Here is a 16,005-nt window from a genome sequence, read left to right as displayed (position 1 = left end):
TTGATACAGCATTTGACGTATTGAACACAGGGTATGATAAATCAGCCTTTTTTTCATAAATGTTTTATTTCATTATTTTCTTTATCAAATTCATAACTCCAACATCTCAATCTTATGTAAAATTTCCTGAGGATTCCGAATATGTCAAAATTGAGACCAAAAAGTGCCGCTATGGAGGCCTACAGGGCAAAAACCAACGTTGTAAAATGTTTGTTATAGAAAAATCGTAAAACTATGAGAAAAACTGCGATTGGCCAAAAAGTTATTACCGTAGGCTTATAGCCCATGAAATTCCCTAACTTTTGACCTGTGGGAGTATGGGTGTTGGAGGCTGTTGGAAAAAGATATTAAGGTTTTAAAATAATCCATTTTTAACAGTAATTTGCAAAAGCTATGAGAAAAAGTCAAACCAATCCTGGGTGTCTATAGCACATTTTGAAGGGCTTCAAAAGACCATTCGAATGCATCTAAGAGAGTTGAAATTGATGAAGTTTTACGGAAATGCGAGCATATTTATTATTTTTCATGTTTTTGGGCCTCAAACTTCAATGCCCGTTTTACCCCACTTCCCTTTGTCGTAGAGGGCTCATATTTGACATGAGTTCATCTCATGTATAGGCAAACAAACCCTGAAAGTTTCATCCAAATCGGAGCACCTCTATACGACCTCTAGAACAAACCGAGCAGAATCTACAAATACTGCCTCTTAACCCTTTCAGGCCTGATGGGTCATTTATGACCCAAAAATCAAAATTTTCAAAACTAGCCTTTAAATTTCGTATGGTCATAAGGGTCATTTTCCCTGTATAAAAACATTATAGAGAAATCCTTCCATAATAGAAGTGGGCAAAAGAAAAGCGAGCCGGTTCACTAAAAAGAGCAAACGAACGATGGTAAAATTTTATCACTGCTTCGAATACACATGAGACATAATTACATTTATTTGTTTGCAAATATATGAAAATTCCGCAATAAATTATTTCAAATAATTTATTAATTATTTTTTTTTACAAAGTCTAAAATATGACCAATTTGATTCAAAATGGTTTGTTTAATTTAGTTTACAACAATTTCAAAAGAGCGGTACAATCACTAAAAAAACATGACTTACTTTTGTTTAACAAAGTCATATTACGATATAAACATTTCTTTAAATGAATAATTTTGTTTTTGATGTGCAAAATACACTTTTAAGGAAAATTTTCAAATTTAAGGCTTAACTCTAAAATTTCTTAATCATTCTAATTAAAATGAGCACAAAATTTTAAGTACTACCCTTCAGTACAAGTGCTGATAAGTTGAACTTTTCAGAACTGTTATTTTTGGTGATGAAATGTCGTCATTTGGCGTTTATGCAACAAGTTGCAAAAAGAGGATTTTTTCAGCACGAGTCGTACATTTATCCAACGAGGTTCACCGATTACAACATTTTTTGCAATTCCGATTAACACCCTTTAAACATAATTGTACGTCAAATGTCCATGTATTTAGTCAATACATCGTTTAAATAAAACAAAATGTTGAATTTTTTGTTCAAACAAGTGCTGAAAAGCCCATTTTTTCAGCATCCATTTCAGTGCTGAAAAGTAGAACTTTTCAGCATTTATTTTGAAAAGAGTTACTATGCGATTCTGTTATTTTTGGTAGAGAAAAGTAGGCTGTTTCGTCGTTCGAGAATGACAGGAAAAGTAAGGATTTTACGACGGAACTGCAAAAATGAAACGGCCTACTTTTCTCAACCAAAAATAACAAAATTGAAAATTAATAATTTTTAATACCAGTGCTGAAAAGTTGAACTTTTCAGCACTGAAATTGGTGCTGAAAGATTGAGCTTTTCAGCACTAGTTTCGAAAAGTAGCATTTTCATTTTTTTATTTGAATGGTGAGTTTACAAAACACATGGATGTTTGGTATAAAATTTTATTCAAAAAGCTTTTTCGGGATTGCAAAAATGTTGTAAGCAACTTGTTGCAAAACTAGATTTTTTCAGCACTCGTCGTATTTATCCTGCAATTTTCAATCAAGTTGTTTTTCTTATGTATATTTTCTATTATTTTGTTTAATTGGAGTTTTTAAATTATCAAGTATTATTTTTATCAGTATTTTTATGTTCACCTGTTCCATTTTTAAAAAATTAAACCGATTATGAGTAAATTAAATTTAATCAAATAGATTCCTCTTCATTTGCTTCAGTTTTTTAATGTGTGGGTCTTATCTTATGTAGAAAGTATAATATTATTTATTTGTTTTGATGTGTAGAAATTTTTTGATTGATGCTGTATAGTTTCTCATAAGAATTCTTACCGAAAATATAAATTTTAGTGAAATTTTCCAACAATTTACATACTTTTAGGCTCATTGATCAGCCCCATGCACTTTTCACAACCACATGCTCACTTGCGCACTTGTATGCATGAAACCTACCTGTCCGCTCATCATTATGCCGAATGATCATTTTGCTCTCCCTTCTACTCTGCTCTGATGAACAGTTCAGCACCACAACACACCTCAGTCTCACCTGAGGTTCGCTCGCGTTCGGTTCGTTCATCGCCCATTGATTTTTTTTGCTCGTTTGAGCAATTTGTGAAAATTGATTTTCAAGTGAGGAAAATTTATCACTTTATTTGCCGAATCACTGTCGCCTAGCGTTCGGGATTTGAGCAAAAATGATAAAATCATCGCATTAATCAATTTGGGTGTTGCAATCGCGTTCGAGGAAGCAATAAATTTCACTTCATCTCATCAATATTCCAGCACTGGGACTGTGAGTGTGCGTGTGCGGGGAAGCTGCGCGGCTGTATGAGTGCATGGGAATACAGAAAAAAAAAATAAAACAAAAAATCGAAAGTGTCGTGACTGTGTTTTTATTATTTTTTTTTATCTTCATGAGAGAAACCCTGTAAAAGAGGGCGCAGAGGGGCGTGTGACGTTCGCGGAAACGTCAAAACAAACCATACAAAAGCCACGAAAGAGCAAGTGATTGGCGCACGCAACGAAGTTTTGACTGACGACGGGTTTTGGCACTGTGAGCAAAGGCGCCGGAGCGTGCGCATGTGATGCTGGGTTCAAAACTCGAAATGTCTTGTGATCGTGTTTTCGGGATCGGCTCGATCGGAAATTAGAATGGATTAACCCGTTCTCTTGTGTGTTGTGTTACATGCTTAGTGTGTTTGTTAGTATTGGTAGCTTAAGATTGACCAATCGCGCGCGCGCCTGTGGAAGTGTGTGCTAAGCTCTGAACCTCTTTGCGGAGTTCATTATTATTATTTTTGTTCGATGGATTGATATTTTTGCCGTGATTCGTGAATGGTTTTGCGCGGTTGTGGCCAAAGTTTTTTTTTTGCGCCGAAGCCTCCGAGTTCCAGCCGCGCAGCCAATCGTGGCGAACCTTGGCTTAAAACTTATTTCCCTTTCACGCATGAAAAGTCCACAGTGCAGTCAGTGTTGGTGTTCGATAAAAATTATGAAATTTTTCGTCCACTTGGTAGTCGATCGCGTATTGTAAAAAAATAAATAAATATTAAAAATTCCAACCCAACGTCGTTTGTGGGTGGGTGTATTGTGTATTCGCGTAGCAAATTTTCGGCCCGACTGCGGCGATTGTTGTTGCGACATTCGCGCAAGGAAATGTCAAAATGAAAGTTGCTCTGTGTGTTTGCCCTCTGCGGTGCGACTTGGGTTTGACTTTGCTGCTGTGATTGTGTGCGTGTTGTGGTGGCCAGCGGCAGCGGTCGAATAAAAACACAAAAGATTTCGACGGACGGAATGCGAGAAGCCCCCTCTCCCTGCTGTGCATGCATACAAAACATACAATACTCGTATGCGGATTTTGCCTGCCAGCAGCAGCAGCAACAATTTGGCACGCGCAATTTGACACGCGGATGCACCTTAATCGGCGCAAAGTAGGCTGTGACGCGGGTAAGTGGGGCCAAATTTGGGAAGGAAAAGTGCAATATGATTGGATGGTTGGGTTTGGCTCGTGCGGGGAATGCCGTTTAAGGGGTTATGTAAAGTTTTCACCGTGGAATTGCAATGCAATGCAATTTCTCATTTGAAGCAAAATCATAGGAGAAGAAGAAGTTGCAATATATATCTAGTGATTCTTTTGCATAAACTGTTTGTCACAAAAAAGTGTTGAAAATGGCAAATTTTCAGCATTTTTTTACTTTTCCTTCCTCATCATAATGGAACCTTAAGACATCACTTCAGATAAGGTACGAAAAAACAGTCAAAAAAACATTGTTTCAATTTGTTACTTAAACTACTATTTTATTTTTTATTTATTAAAATATGTTTTTATTCTTGTAATTTTCTCGATTTGTTTTTCTAGTATTGAAATTAAAATTTCTTCCAAAAACTAAATTCACTCAATTTCTCCCCACAAACTTGGGAAAAAAACTATTGGGCTTTCCTAAATATGTTTGTTAATATTCAAACTGCAAGTATTTTTGGGTAGCCCAGATTCGTTAATTTTTGTAGTTCAGTACAATCAAATATCAATGTTTTAAATCTTTTTTGGGTAAATTTTTAAATTTGATGATTGTTGATGTTTTGCACTTATTGTCAAAATTATTAATATTAATTTCTATCCATATTTGAAAACATGAAAAACTTTTCATTCCGAAATCATGAAAAACGTGAATTTATCTCTTTGCAAAAAAGTCATAAAAAACGTAATATTCCAAGAAGATATTGTAAGGCCGTTGCAAATATTTTTTAAAGTTATGCCCCCCGACTTCAACCAAAGTCTCCAACAGTTTCAAAATTGTAATGAGCAGTTGAGTATCAACGACATTTTCTCTCGCAAAAAAAATCTTCCTTGCTTTTAACAGCAAATTTGAGTTCTGCGACCCCATTTTAGGCAAACTTGAATAGTTGATTGGCCATAACAATAAAAAAAATCGTTTCTTCAAATTTTTATCACAACTTTTTTGGCCGCCATCTTGGATTTAAAAATTCTAAATCCCTTTAGAGTAGTTTAGGGGTCATACTAAAGCTCAAAAATCAAAAATAAGACAAAAAAAAAATCCGTGATTCGATTATCCGATGTGAAATTTTTACAAGGCCTCCGGATAATCGAGTCTGGACTGTATTTTTAAACGAGCTCTAACATGTTTAACATGTTCATAAACGCTTGAAAATGCATTTCTAATTGTTTTATGTAGATTGGAGTTCTAATTCAATTATCATTAAGGAGTTACATACAAGTTAATCGACAAAAATGTCACAGGTTTTTTTGTGGACACACTTATACTTTTTTAAATCTGTTTTCAGGGCATTAACAAAAATATCTCCGCACTGCTTTGACCAAATCGGCTCAAAATTTTGATGAAGCCTCGTTAAATCGGTCTTGTGTGCATGACGAAGTCCGATTTTCAAAAAGCTTATTTGAAAAAAAAAAAGATAAAAATACTTTTATGTTTTCCATATGAAAAATCGCCAGTTTTTGATTTTTGTATTGTTTTATAATGCAAAATTTCGGACTTCGTCATGCACACGGAATATGTCTTGCAAGTCTTCGCCTAACATTTCAGCCAATTTGGTCCATCCCATCTCGAGATATCGAGGCATCCGTAAGTCAACTCGGTGTTCAGAGAAAAACGCTCACAAAGTTTGACAGTTCGCTTTGTGCATGGCAAAATTTTGAGCGTAAATCGACCCTTACTCAGTTTAGTCATGAAATATCTTCATGAAACTTTCAGGATTGATTGAAAATCATCTTTTATGTAAATTTACTAAATTTTCTGATATATTATTTTTTTGATTTTCTTCATGTTTGTAACCCCTTTACAGGAAAAATAGATTAAAAAATAATGAAAATTAAAGACAAGTGAATTTAGACCATTGGAATTCAATTCAGTTTGGTAGCTTCAAGCAGTTTTAAGGAGGCCGACAAGACACGCACCTTTTTGGCGTTTGACAGTTTGCCTTGTCCGCCATGTTATTTTTGGGACAGTTTGTTGAGAAACAGTTTGCGAGTTTGGCAAACAAGTTTGCGAGCACACAATCTGTTTGTCCAAACTTTTAAACAGGAAATTTTCAGTTGCGTTTCTATAAAATATTTTAATTGTTCAGGAAATGTTTTAGAGCGGTTATGTTTTCTTAAAAATATTAAATAAACACTCATTTTTTTGAGAAAGAAGTAATAATTCCGTAATATGTTAAATAATAACTTTTGCTATAAATAATTAAACATGATTATCAAAATATTCTGCATGTAAATTTGCCCAAACTTTTCCCTAAAAAGTTTGCTAAATTGGTTTACCGTTGTGTAATGGGCTAACAAACTTTTGTTTGGGTTGCGAAGCGTTTTTGGTTTGTGTCTTTTCTAGTTCGTTTCTAGTATGTTTTGTTTGTTTGTCAAAGTCTAATAAATCCTTTAGTATATTTTTCGGAACAAGATTTTTAAAGATATTAATATGATTGTTGATGAGTCACATTTTTTGTCAAAAATAGAAAAAAAAAACAACCAGGTAAAGCTTAAACAGATTTGATTAAATTTTGGCAACAGTTGTCGCAACAAATTTCAGTAATCTTGGAAAGTCCCAAAAAAGTTTCTTCAATTGGTTTTTTGAAAAGGAGCTTTTTTGCGACAAAATGCAGTTGAATAAGTTCTGTTCATTTTTTTTACGTTTTACAAATATCCACCAAATATCCAAAATCAAAACAAAAAATAAAATATTTTTATAATCTAATCTAATCTAATCAGACCCTAGCGCAGCCAATCTTTCGAAGGGATCCTGGAGAGTGCCTTAGGTTAGATGACGCCTAGCACTCTTCTTGTCATTTATTAACATTTGTAGTGCGCCATTGCATTAGAATGCAGTGAAACATCACAAGCGTTAAAGCGGCCAGGCCTACTGCGTAAAGCCGTATCGCAGAGATGACTCGTAATTGGGTTGAGTTTGAGCACTGAGTGTTCGAACAACAACACAATTCTGAATCGACAGGGGAGGAAGAAGCGTGGGGACACACCACCATACGCTCCGAGATTTTGGTTGTATTCGTTGGGAGCACCATGCTAAGAAGGTTTGGTACTCCGGGACCCTCTGGGATGGGACATTGTATTTCCACGAATGCCCTGGACACTATTTGCCGTGGTTATAGCGCCACAACTCGCTCTCTGTTACAGTATTCCTAATTCCATTTAACTCTTACCAAGTCGTCATGGCCTAGTGGTTAGCATTTTTGCTTACCAATCCAAAGGACGGAGGATCGAACCCCGCCTCGAGTTACTTTGATTTTTCGTTCATATTCATCATTTCAAATTTATGTATTCTTATCTTTCTCGTTGGGAGCAGATGGGAATCGAACCCAGAACCATTCGCTTACAAAGCGAACACCGTAACCAGTCAGCCACGGCCGCTCCAAAACAAAAAATAAAATATTTTTAAACTAAAAACTGCTCTATCAGCGAACATTTGGCCAACGGTATCATCCATGGCAGATATCCGTTCGTTTGTCTGTCAGTCAGTCAGTTTGTCGGATTTTTCTCTCTTGATTTCGGTGCGTGGCTAATTTTGGCAGATTTGTCGGTTTCATAATCTGTAATTTGCCGCTGCTTCTGCTTTCGGTGGAAATTGCGCTAAACGGCCCAAAGTCTCCTCCTTTCTTGTGAACTCACGCGTGTGGTGAAGATGAAATCGTGTTTGTGTGTATGTAGGAAAACAGTTATGTTTATTTTGATTCAACAGGTGCCTTTTCATCTCTTTTTTTTCGAGGAAGCATCATAATATGCACTTGTTCCACTTTTCGTGGTGAATTTTGGAATTTGGTGCTCGCTAAAATGGAACAAATTCCATGTGTTTTAGGTGTTTTCTTTCTGTGAGCATCTAGAAACTTCTAAGATTGAGTTGGATTTTGTCACTGCTATTTCATCAAATTTGATTAATGTAGTTCATAAAACAAGCAATCTAACCTCTCCGGTATGCGTGACAAAACATCAATTGTGACTCTCTGTAATTTCCCAGCTATTTTGTGCAAAGAGCCACACTTTTCAGTTAATGTCCTCGCTATTTCGTTAGTCTAAACTACTAAACGACGCCGACGGCGAACATAAAGAAACAATCTCCAAAGTGCTGCGACGATGTAGCTGAAACAACAATTAAATACCGACACCGATTAACAACCAGCAGAGAACTCCCCCCGCAAACGACGACTCATTTCACGGCATGCCACTTAAGGCTCGACCAACGAAAAAATCCGTGTCAAGCCCTTTTGCTGCCACCACCAAAATGATGCAACAGAACTGGCAACGGCAGAAAACAAACAAAATAACCATTTTCTTGAATTGAAACCATCCCCCCTAAAGACCTTCCCAACCAGAGGGGGGTGTCTTCTGCTTCTAGACGTGATCAGGCGATTACATAAAAAAGATGGGTTCAATTTGGTGGTTAGGTCTCGTTGAGGAATTTTAAGCGATCGGTTTGGAAGTGAGCTGAGACTGAGGGTGTTGCAAAATATTCGGCGAGGAATGCAAGCATCTTTGGGATGAAAAGGTTGAGATTTTATATTTTTCAAATTATATTGTTGAAAAATATTGTTTTGGATCCGAATTCAATCGAACTTTGTAACGACATGAATCGAAATCCGGACACTAAGTAGCATATCACTTTTGTTTTAGCTGGCAAAAAATCATGTAATAAGTTGGAAAGGTATAAATATCATCAGGATATTGTATAAACAGTCGGTTTTAAGAGAATGCATGCAAAATATGTCTTTTTTTAACCATTATTCATCAGAATTTTAAAATTAAAACGACTTATTGTGCTTGGAATCCCGGACACTGATAACAGCACATTCGAAATTTGAACTCTTTTACTTCGAATTACGGACACTCGTTTTTTCTCATAAATCGCACAAATTTGGACTGAAATTTTTGTGAATGGCATTCTTGAGGTCTCAAATAAGTTGTTAACATCAAAACAATCCATATTTTGTATACAATTTTGCTAGAATTTATTGAAATTAGAACCGAAATTTTCTGCTTTGCCTTGCCGGTGTTTCAGAAGCATATGAAATATTTCAGTGAAATGTTTCACTATTTTTGGTAAACTTCATTTTATTTTATTTACTTAACAGCGACCAAACAAATTTGAAATCAAGGGTACTGATTGCTCAAAATCAATCACTCCATTTGCGAGCGCAAATAGCAGGCGACGCGATACTGCCCTGATGAATTCCTACCGTTTGTCACATTCAATCCATTCGCTCCCGAACACTCTCTTTTCAACTCTCCTTCTCTCTCTGATCGGCTCAGTCTCCGAACGGCTCAGGCAGGCCGAACGTCGCCGATCACTCTGAACTGAACACATTTTTTCTCTGATGCGCTGCGTTATACTCATTGATTCGGGTTGCCTAAAATCAATGTTATCAATTAAATTGTGCATTTATTTTGATTTCACCATACAAAGAAACTTCCACAAAGAAAAAATCAAATTGATGGCAAACTGAGGGCGTGAAGACAAAAAGACTGCCGCGCTGGCATTTTGTGAGAGTGGCTCTTCGCTTAGTATGTTAGTGTGTGAGTGTCGTCGAGCGGCGGAGTAGGCAAATATTTTCACGATGTATTTGTTCGCTGAGTGAACAGTTCGGGCCACTCGCTGGATGGATGCGAGACTCATTCGCTTATGAATGCTAGCGGGTTGGAATAGGTGACGAATGGATAGGCGATGAGTGAGTGGTTTCTATTCATTGAGCCGAAAATCAGGACCCTTGTTTGAAATGAAAGTTTATGTTAGAATTCATCAAATATTACATACAAATAATTGATAAAACAAGACGAGGTGTCCGGGTTTCGAAGCGTCCAGGAATTCGAATCATGACGTTAGACATGTGATCCTAAATAAGCTATTTTTGTGTATATGAAGACAGTTGCGCTCGAGAAGGGCCCTTAGGAAGGGTGTATGTTTTTAAAATAGTGTTTTGTATTTCGTAATTTTAATATTACTGTAACTCGAAGCCGTTGCATCGTATCAGAAAGTGGTCAAAGACAAACTTGTAGGAAATGACGGACGTTCTGAAAAAAAAAATACACTGAAAAAAATAACACGCCACTTTCATGAGATTATTTTGATTTTTAAAAAGTCGAATATAAAGGTAATGCAACGATTTTGCTTCGTTCAAAATTTTTTTGAAGACATTTTAAGGTGTTGCAAAAAGCCTCACGAAATATGCTGGATGGTATGTATCTCCTGGAAAAATACAAAAAAATAATTTATTAAAATTGTTTTGCCTTCCTCACTGAGGTAAGGCTATAATCCTGCTCTAAAAATGAACTTCGTATAAAAACGTCGTAGACCCACATTCATGTATACATATCGACTCAGAATCGAAAACTGAACAAATGTCTGTGTGTATGTGTGTGTGTATATGTGTGTGTATGTGTGTGTATGTGTGTGTGTATGTGTGTGTGTATGTGTGTGTGTATGTATGTATATGACCAACAAACTAGCTCATGTTTCTCGGCACTGGCTGAACCGATTTGACCCGAACCTGTTGCATTCGACTTGGTTTTGGGTCCCATAGATCGAGTTTTATACAGATTGAAGTTTCGATAAGTAGTTCAAAAGTTATGTATAAAAATGTGTTTACACATATATTTGGATCTCACTTAACTGTATGTAAACTATGCCCGGGTCCATCTTCCGACCCATCGTTGGTTAGGTTATCAAAAGACCTTTCCAACGAGTCCAAAACATTGAAGATCTGGCAACCCTGTCTCGAGATATGGCCGCTTAAGTGATATTTATATACTTTGTTGAAGCCGGATCTCATTTAAATGTATATAAACTATGTCCGGATCCACCATCCAACCCATCGTTGGTTAGGTTATCAAAAGATCTTTCCAACGAGCCTAAAACATTGAAGATCTGGCAACCCTGTCTCGAGATATGCCCACTTAAGTGATATTGATGTACTTTTTGGAAGCCGGATCTCACTTAAATGTATGTAAACTATGTCCGGATCCACCATCCAACCCATCGTTGGTTAGGTTATCAAAAGACCTTTCCAACGAGTCCAAAACATTGAAGATCTGGCAACCCTGTCTCGAGATATACCCACTTAAGTGATATTTATGTACTTTTTGGATGCCGGATCACATTTAAATGTATGTAAACTATGTCCGGATCCACCATCCAACCCATCGTTGGTTGGGTTATCAAAAGATCCTTCCAACGAGTCTAAAACATTAAAGATCTGGCAACCCTGTCTCGAGATATGGGCACTTAAGTGATATTTATGTACTTTTCTATTCCGGATCTTAAAAATAGATGAAATTTTTGTACAATTCCATCATATCAGCCATTGTTGGTAATAAGTGAGGAAGGCATCAACCACATAGGTGGATTAAGTTAGTTTTTTTAAAGTCTCTCTCGGCTGCAGCTGGCTCCATATACACACATGTCATGTCTATAAAATTTGACTGAAATTGGAGAGGAATGAGTAAAAAATTACTTGAAAAAATCCTGTTTTGGACTGGAATTGCTCATTTTAGGGAGTGAAAATGATTGAAATTTTATCGTGAAGTTTATTTCATCTTAAAAAAAACCAAAAATTTTGTGTGTTTTTGTGCTTTATATGCAACCCTTTATGCTTATGTAAGTGTTTTTAACTATCGTCAATCTCTAAATTTTGATATATTATAGCTTTACAAAACTTCCATGTCAGGAAATTTATGATTTCTGTTAAGAAACATTACCGGCTTTTTTTTTCAAAAATGAAGATTTAATTCTACAAGTAGGGCTTACTGTTCATTTTTTAAAACAAATATTACGTACAATTGATTGTATAAAACATTCTTCTTCTGAACCGCTTTCAATTTGAATTTTAAATGAATAAATATTGACTTAAGGGGTTGCATACATGTAAAAAATCTCAAAATATAAAGTTATAGGAAATTCATAATTTCCACTAAAAAAAAACGATTTCCAATCACTCCCGAAAATTTCATGAAGATATTTCATGATTAAAACACAATTCAAGCTTGAAATTTTGCCATGCGGAAAACTAACTGTTAAACTTTATGGGAGTTTTACTCGAAACATCGTGTTTTTTGTGCGTAAATAATTTAAAGTTTTGTGATTTTTCAATGCACCTCATAAAATCGCAATTTTTTTCCTCCGATCTTTAATTTTTTTAAATCTAATGATTGTAAATCAAAACTGATGTACAAAGCTTTTTACAACACTTTTTTTTTTATTAAAGTGATGAAACCATGGCAAGTAATTTCAATTTGGCCCCCTTAGACTTTGTTCAGAGGCTTTGGAGAATATTTGCAACGGCCTAATTGACGATTTGTTTATATGAAAAATAAAAAAATATATCTATCTTTTTTTTCAAAATAAACTATTTTTGAAATTCAGCCTCATTATGCACACAAGACCAGTTTGCATAGTGGTCCAGATCACAAAATTAAGTGATAAATGGAATTTCAGAAAAATTGTGAAGTTTTGGAACTTGGTGTCTTCAGAAGAGTTGTTGCAAATCCGAATGGGCAAGTTTAGATAAAAATTTGGGTGGTTCACGAATCTGAGTTTTCAGGAATATTTTTTGGATTTTTTTCCCTTCTAGAAAGTTGTTGAGCTTGCCAATCCAAGCAACTTTGTCGAAGAAATTAAAATTTTATCCCGCAATCTACGACCAAATTTAGAGAAAACATCTGAGCAAACCTTCAAAAATCAGTTTTTTGAACGTTTAGTCAACGTCAGGGTTAAGTGATGTTTGGTGCAATTTAATTTGGACTTAAGGGGGGCCACCTTACTGCAAATTTGAAGCGCTAGGTTGCATTCGAAAGGGGAGATCTACAAACGCTAATATAATCTCAGGGGTGTTTTTCTTTAAACTCGAGATATTTTCATTTGAAAATGTCTAATTTTTAAGGGAAAGGTGTATGGAACCACACTAACGAAATTCATAAACTGTTCAACTATATGTTTTTCCATGAGATTCAACCCGCTGAATATGAATTTGCCCTTATAATTGAAGTATCAATCTAAACCAAAATCTGACCAAATATAACAATCCAAAATATAGCAACCCGTCTCTTTGTATTCACAGAAATGCAATCTGCTAAAACGCCCAACCATATCACAACTTCACCATTTTTCAGAAAATCAATTTTTCACACAATTTTGCGATCTGGACCACTGTGCATTGAGGAGATATCGTTGCACTTGTTTTTCGATAACTTCAAATAGGTATATCTCGGCAAAGATTCAACCAAAATGTTATCAAATTTATTTTATTGTTGAAAATGGATCAATGCTCTACCAAAACCGGAAATGGATTTTATTTGTATTTTTTTATTTGGCTCAAACTTTGTGGGGGCCTTCCTTATGACCAAATAAGCTTTTTCATGTCATTGAAAAAAAATCAAATTATTCGCTCTACAGCATTGCCTTGGCGTTCTCGATTGCGAGATTCCTACTCAAAACTAGGTGTCCGAAGGCTTGATTTCTGAGGCAATTGCAAACCTCTTTTTACTCCTATGCTGCCATCCACCCCGGGATTCGAACTGACGACCTTTGGATTGTTAGTCCAACTGCCTACCAGCGACACCACCGAGACAGGACCCAGGGAGACGACTCCTACACCTGGACTGAGCTAACGACCTAACCTCTAGGTTAGACCGGGGCCAACATTTACTTCCCCGTCCGACGGAAGGCGTGATCAGACAAATCTCGTCTCGAAAAATGCCACCGGGACCGTCTAGGTTCGAACCCAGGTCGACTGGGTGAGAGGCAATCACGCTTACCCCTACACCACGGTCCCGGCAATGTCATTGGTTCACCCCTAATTTTCTGAACTTTTCAAAAAATATATTTTTAGAAATGATCACACATGGTCACTATTTTTAAAAATCGAAAAACTTAAAATATTTCCCTAAAATTAAACTTTCGGTGGCTATATCTTGAAGACAGAGCCCCTAATATAAAATCTGTTAAGTACTTTACGATTCGAAATTCAATTTTACATAAAAAACGTCAAATTTGTTTTTGCATTGAATTTAGATTTTTTCCAAAAATCACTATTTTTTCAAAATTTATAACTCGGCGGCAGATTTTTTGACCATGTCTCTCTATGACTCAAAAGTTGCGGGTTTTTGTCCCCTAAAACATATCAAAAAATCTCGAAAATCCAAAAATATGTATTTTGGGAAATTTAGTTTTTGTGAAAAGAAAAAGTTAATTAAAAAATCTTCAATTTTTTCCGTGTGCCTATTTTTTTCTCAATACCTACAACTTTGCCGAAGACACCCTTGATTAGAAAATTTACTCAAAAGTTACAGCTGTTTGAATATTTACGTATCATTTTTGTATGGACAGCAGCCAAAATTGTATGGAGACTGGTATGGGTGAACCAATGACACGAAATAGCTTATTTGGTCAGAAGGAAGGCCCCCACAAAGTTTGAGCCAAATAATAAAAAAAAAACAAAAAATAAAAATGGTCGAAATCGGCTGATTTTGTACATAGTTGCTCAATGTATGTTTTGATGCCCTGAAAACATATTTTATATAATTTAGTATGTGTCCATACGAACCCTTGTTTTTTTTTATTTCAAAGGGTTATAAACGTTCTTATTTGTTCAAAAACATGCTTTAAGGGTTATTAGTTTTTAATAATCCCAAAAGAAATTATTGCAAAGATAGATAATCCATCATTCCAGCCAAAGCAGCTTGCAAGTTCAACCCCGTGAGTGCAACACGAAAAAGCGTTGAAAGCACACACCCCTCCGTGATTGGCCGGGGAAGACTGCTCGAAATAATTACTACTTTGCGCAAAATCAGCCACAGCATCGTTAGGAGCGGAAGGTCTTCCCTCCGAGCAGTACAGTGAGAAGCCCCAGTTCGTTTGACCTCTCTTGGGCGAGCTACTCATCTCGCGGTGTGGCGATGAGAGCGATTCTTCTTCGTGAGCTTTTTTTCTTCTTCTTTTTTTGAACGTGGAAACTCATCAACGTGAATTGCTCTTATTTGCATTGAAAACAAAATTGCACCATTATGGGGGGATGTTGAACAGTTTTGCGGTCAGGGAGATAGGCGAACAACAGAGGCAAGAAGCCCACAGCAGCTGGCTGGCCTGGTGTGAGAAGTGAGAAACGAGCGCCCCCAAAATTAGGAAGGCAGCAAAAAAATGAAGCATCGCGATTCTGGTTTCGATCGGAGCCGTCGTGATTGTTGCAGCAAAAGGTGGAAAGATAATGGAGAACTTGCCGGTTGAGAATTGGGTTCGCGCGTGAAAAAATGGGGCTTTGTAGCGTTTGATGCTTGTTTCATGGAAATTTGGGAGTGTTTAGAGAAGTAACTCATAAAACTGAAAATAATAAATATTAATGGAACAATTATGGTGATACACCAAGCTTCAGATAATAGGAAGGTATAACTCCTTTAAATTTAAAAAATCTAGCAAAGCATTTTCAAACTTGGAGTAAAAAACCAAAAGTGGATTTTTGCTTTTTTTTACAACTTTCGAATTTCTTCAATTCGAATTACTTACCCTACAGAAATTGAAGTAAGTAAAATCAAGCTGAGCAATTCTCTACGAAATCGGTCTTTTTTCTTCAATTTTAATTTTTGTATTTTTTAATCCGGCTGAAACTTTTTTGGTGCCTTCGGTATGCCCAAAGAAGCCATTTTGCATCATTAGTTTGTCCATATAATTTTCCATACAAATTCGGCAGCTGTCCATACAAAAATGATGTATGAAAATTCAAAAATCTGTATCTTTTGAAGGAATTTTTTGATCGATTTGGTGTCTTCGGCAAAGTTGTAGGTATGGATACGGCACGGGTCCCCCACAGACCGTTATTATAAATAAAAAATTTCCACCCAAACCAATGATTGGACATGGTTCCTGGGACCATTCTGCACCTCTGGGCCGAGTTTCAAAATATTTGCCGGCAGAAATTTCGAATACGGTCAGTTTTAGTGCTTCGAGTAGAAATTAAGGGGAAATCACATGTAAAATGCGTATGAAAAGATCAAAGTTTCAATGTTTTAAT

General features: G+C 36.2%; 1 protein-coding gene across 1 annotated transcript in view; it reads left to right on the top strand.

Annotated features, from left to right (window-relative positions):
* The first annotated feature begins 3,505 nt into the window (after positions 1 to 3,505).
* LOC120415429 (ral guanine nucleotide dissociation stimulator-like 1) overlaps positions 3,506 to 16,005 on the top strand; it is a 106,423-nt gene continuing 93,923 nt past the window's right edge. The window contains exon 1 of the mRNA XM_039576976.2: positions 3,506 to 3,918. The gene's annotated coding sequence lies outside the window, so the exon portion shown is untranslated. The remainder of the gene's footprint in view (positions 3,919 to 16,005) is intronic.

Source organism: Culex pipiens, chromosome 2 (genome assembly GCF_016801865.2).
Source record: "Culex pipiens pallens isolate TS chromosome 2, TS_CPP_V2, whole genome shotgun sequence".
NCBI lineage: Eukaryota > Metazoa > Arthropoda > Insecta > Diptera > Culicidae > Culex > Culex pipiens.
This window is presented reverse-complemented; position numbering and strand designations above follow the sequence as displayed.